We start from the raw sequence: 4706 nt of genomic DNA, 5'->3' as shown, positions 1-4706 counted from the left end.
TCCTCCTTCTTCTTCTCTCCTCGCTCTCAAAATGGCGGCCGCGACGGCCGTTGAGTGAGAGACACGGGAGGAGGGGGGGACAGGCCGGGTAGGGCGCTGCCCTCGCTCCCCTCCTCCCTGGCCCGGGTTCTGGGGGTGCCAGGGCCGCCGCGGCTCCACCCGCGGCCTTCCCCTGGAAGGGATCGCCTTCCTCCCTTGGTGACTTAGCAAGAAAAGTATTCTTGGGTAGGAAGGGCGTGGGGAGCAGGTCGCTCTCAGATCTTGGGGAGAGGGTTCGGCTCTCCTCTCCCTGTCCGCGGGAGAGAAGCTCCGCAGTCCCCACCCCGCCCCGCGGCTGGCGCTCAGGGACCGGGCTCAAGCCTTCTCGGCACTGTCCACCGGCCTGCAGGCGTTCCGTCCCCCACCTGTCCTTAGGATGGAGTTGACCTGAGAAGGATGGTCCAGCCTTTCCCTGGCCCCCCTATGCGGTGGTTCAGCCCCTGCACCCACTGAGGAGGAGCGGCCTGACCCCACCGAACCATCCGCAGCATCCACCCACCAAATCCGGCAGGATTTTCTTTTCTGCCGTCGGCTCCTTCAACGGGAGCTGCCTTTTGACGTTGTAACACTGAGCTTCGAGGCCCTCAGCCATTCTCCTTCGAATCTCCCCACTCGTATAGGAAACGCAGTGCCTGCCTTAACCTCCCAGGTGAGAAAATGCCTTTGAGATGGTGGGCAAATTTTAACAGTACGTCTCTAAACAGAAGAGTGGAGAGGAGGAGGAGGTTTTTCAGTATCTGAGACAAGAGCGGAAGGTGGCTTGGCTTTATTTGTTGTTCTGCCTTTCTTCCGTGACTTAGCAAGAAACTCCTTGGAAGGAAGACGGGAGATTTTCTTTTTGGGTTGCCTTTTGGGTCCAATCTATATCAGTCTTTTGGTTAAGAAATTTTGCTTTGGAAGCGAAGAACCAGATTTGTGGTCTCCGTTCTCAATGGGCGATGTCATGCCAAGGTCCCCCCCTCCCCCTTTCCTTAAGAGGCAATCGGGAGAGAAGAAAGATGTTACTGTTATTCCGACCTCTACTTTAACACACAATCCTTGAGATTTATAAGGTTTTAAAGGCTAAACAAAACAATTGTGCCGTTTTTGGTAATTCTATTTTTGTTGGGGGGTGGGTTGTTTTGTGTGAATTTCATTCTGAGCCTAGGGCGGAGGAAACCGTGCTTGGGCCTTTCATACCAGTAATGTCATCTCTCCCCTTTTGCCACGGTAGTATTTGCTCGAATTTTTTTTTTTTTTTAATTCCTTTTTTGCTGCAGCAGAGCTTGATTGCTGCGGGGTTCAGTCTTTTAATCAGGAAAAATGTCCTGGTTGGGTAGGTCGTTAGTGATATAATGTTGAATATATTAAAAGCTTTTACTTAAAGAATTCTGATTTGGGTCTGAGGCATTAGCTACCTTTTAATCTCTCGTGGGTATCTTTCAGGACACAGTTTTGCAAAATAATTGGCAGTTGCAAATTGCAGTTTTTATTAAAGCATAAGCGTGGTCTCTGTTTAGGGTGATTTATTCTTTCATGTTCTATTATAAATGATCATTGTTTGGATTGTTCACAAGGGGAGGATCTATCTCCTAAAACAAAGCTGTTATTTTTATAAATCAGAATGGAACCTAATTTTTCACAAAATATTTCTGTTTATCTTGATTTTGATGGAGCTAGCTCTATTTCAGTGCCTCTCCCACCTCTTTTTTTTAAAAAATGGGCTAATATTTGTGGATGCTGTGAACAGCCATTGAGCTGAGGAGACTGGGTGGAGTAAGAGAGCAGAAGCTGTGAAATGCTAGATTGCCCTTTCATAGCATTTTTCTCTTGCTTATGTTTTGTAAGGTTATTTGATGCTAATTGGTGCTACAACAAAGGCATTTCTATGTAGTAAATCTTAAAATCTCATGTTTTTAGTTTCTACCTTTTTTTTTGCAAGGTGGAGTAAAAAGCAGTGTCCCTGCTCTAAAGCAAATACTTATTGTCTGTATATTACCACACATACATATACATATATACACACTTCTTAATATTTTTTATTGTTTTAGTTAAGTAAATGTAAATTAACAAATGCCAGAAATATTTGGCAAAAAATAGTAGAAATATTGCAAAAATCTAATGAAGACATTATAGATGTTTTCTTTAACTTTAGTTTGCATTAAAACAGTAAAATCTGTGATTTTTAAATAATGAACATCAAAGTGAGTAAGAGAGAATAAGGTAATTTGTGTTAAATGCTCTTTATATAGACCCTTTCTCTTGTGTTGTCCTTTGGAAGAGATCTTGTAGTAAGGTACTGCCCTAAGAGAGGGTAGGTCATTATAATGTCTTGTATCAAGCATTCATGTGAATATATGTTCTCAGAAGGATGTCAAATTGATGTTGTAAATGTGGTTTTGATGGGCCTTAGGACTGTTTGTCAGTGTATGATACATTTTTATATTTTTGTTATTTTTAACGTGATTAAAAAGTAGAAGGGTTCATGTGGCAAGGAATGAGGTTAGTGTTATGTGTCTAACATATCCTAACCCTTAGTGTTTGTAGCTATAAGAGTGTACTAAGAGCCAAGATTTTTCAGTAGATTACTAGTTGATTAGGAGTTTAAAATAATTTGACTTAAGTATGAGAGCTTTTACTTCCAAATGTGTATCTGGATATGTTTCTAATACATGTGGCAGAATCTTTTGCTTAATTTGGAGATCAATTTTTAAAATTCTTAATAATCCTATACTTATGAAACTTTTAATGAGATTGGGATGGATTAATTTTTTAGTAGAATTACTTGGTATCTTTTTTTCCAAATACAGTTACTCTGGTATATAAAAAATTTAGAGATGTTTCTAGAAGGGAGAAATCAGTATAATAATTTTTGGTTTTCCAGCTAGAACATCCATGTTTCATTGTTTATATATATATTTTCAGTGTAAATGTTTCTCCCTCTTAGGCAATAAATGATACTGTATATATGACTTTATCTTACAGCTCATATTTTCAGTGTCCAAGAAAAAAGAGGATCTTTTTGTTTACCCGTGATTCGTATTATTCACAATTTGTCCTCTTAATTAGTAAGCCATAGAAACTATGGGAGTTATCATCATTAGGATGCAGATACCTTAAAAGACAAACACAAAGTAAAACCTTAGGACAATCGAAATGAATTTTCCAATTCTTCCCATTGAGTTCTAAAGCAGTGAGTCATGCACTCTTCTGCCAAAGGGACTTGAGGCTCTGTTGGTTTAACCACGCCTGTCATGTCTGCTGTGGTCCTAAAAGAGATTTCTTTATTTGCCTGTAACTTTCTGTTGTGAAAATATTTCTTTATGACTGGTAATCAGTTTTCATACACTTTGGAAAAAGAGATAGTTTAAAGTAGAAATTCTTTGCCACTTTTACTGTACAACTTTTTTTTTATATAACTTAAAAAGTTGCTCTATTAAAAATAAAACTATACAAAAACAAGAAACTGATGATATATGACTTCTGAAAAGAAAAAGCAAACCTGTTCTCCTAGTGCTTAGCTGTAGAGTGACTCTTAGTTGCTGAAGGCCAAATGTTTTGAGAAATGTGTATTTCATGAAGAAAGATGCTGTATTATATAAGCCTATTACTAGGTTAGTGCAGTGAAGGCTTTTTGAGTTGTTTCAGCTTTGTTGCTGGTTTGACACGGCACTTTGGCTAGTCATTTAAGTGGAACCTTAGTTTAATTTCTGCTGTGTGTATAATTTTTAATCTTGTCATGGCAGTTAAACATTTTAATTGTTACTTGTGAAATGCTTTATAGTCTTTGGATGCAGATACTATAAGGACTTGCTATTTTGATCTGTTGTTTTCTCTTTAAAAGATGGTGGCTTTTAGTTGAAACTTACCTAGTTAGATTGATCTGTGCTTTTGTGTAAGCTGAAAAACTATCCTTTGAAGGTACTGTCATCTAACATTTTGAACATTTTCCTAGAAGTTTGTAAACGTATTGAACGTGGCATTTTGTCTACGGCCATACCACCCTGAACGCGCCCGATCTCGTCTGAACGTGGCATTTCATTTGTTCTGTCAGGTACTTTTTGTGAAAGACTGGTATTTTTATGGATAAGAGAACTAAAATGTAGAGAATTTCTTTTCTCAAGGTCACATGTTGGGTTAGTAGCTAGAATGAGGTAAATACTGTAGTCAGTGGACTACTTGGGTATTGCCTTGCATAATCAACATTCTTTTTTCTTTTGACAAAGTGGACTCTTTTCATAACTTTTTATGTTTGCTAATTTCTTTTCTAAAATGGTGAGAACTGGTAGCATTTATTGCCTGTATCATTTAAATTGGCATTTATTCACATGATCTTATATTGCTGTTTTGCTTGTATAAGGCATTTGAATGGGAACTTCCAGAAAATGCCTAATACAGCTTTATCATAGTATATTTATAGTAATGCTGCATACATACAAGTAATATTAATAAGTTAATATTAAATCAATATTTAAGTACATTTAAATATTTAAGTATATTTATTTAAGGGGTTCAGTTCAGTTCAGTCGCTCAGTCGTGTCCGACTCTTTGCAACCCCATGAATCGCAGCACATCAGGCCTCCCTGTCCATCATCAACTCCCGGAGTTCACTCAATCTCACGTCCATCGAGTTGGTGATGCCATCCAGCCATCTCATCCTCTGTCATACCCTTTTCCTCCTGCCCCCA

At 39.0% G+C, this 4706-nt stretch overlaps 1 protein-coding gene across 2 annotated transcripts in view; it reads left to right on the top strand.

The window, feature by feature from the left end:
* The first annotated feature begins 28 nt into the window (after positions 1-28).
* The window catches only part of PAFAH1B1 (platelet-activating factor acetylhydrolase 1b, regulatory subunit 1 (45kDa)), a 68018-nt gene continuing 63340 nt past the window's right edge, over positions 29-4706 (top strand). For both annotated transcript variants that reach the window (XR_827155.1, XM_010861310.1), the window contains exon 1: positions 29-688. The gene's annotated coding sequence lies outside the window, so the exon portion shown is untranslated. The remainder of the gene's footprint in view (positions 689-4706) is intronic.

Source organism: Bison bison, unplaced genomic scaffold (genome assembly GCF_000754665.1).
Source record: "Bison bison bison isolate TAMUID 2011002044 unplaced genomic scaffold, Bison_UMD1.0 scf7180017864472, whole genome shotgun sequence".
NCBI lineage: Eukaryota > Metazoa > Chordata > Mammalia > Artiodactyla > Bovidae > Bison > Bison bison.
This window is presented reverse-complemented; position numbering and strand designations above follow the sequence as displayed.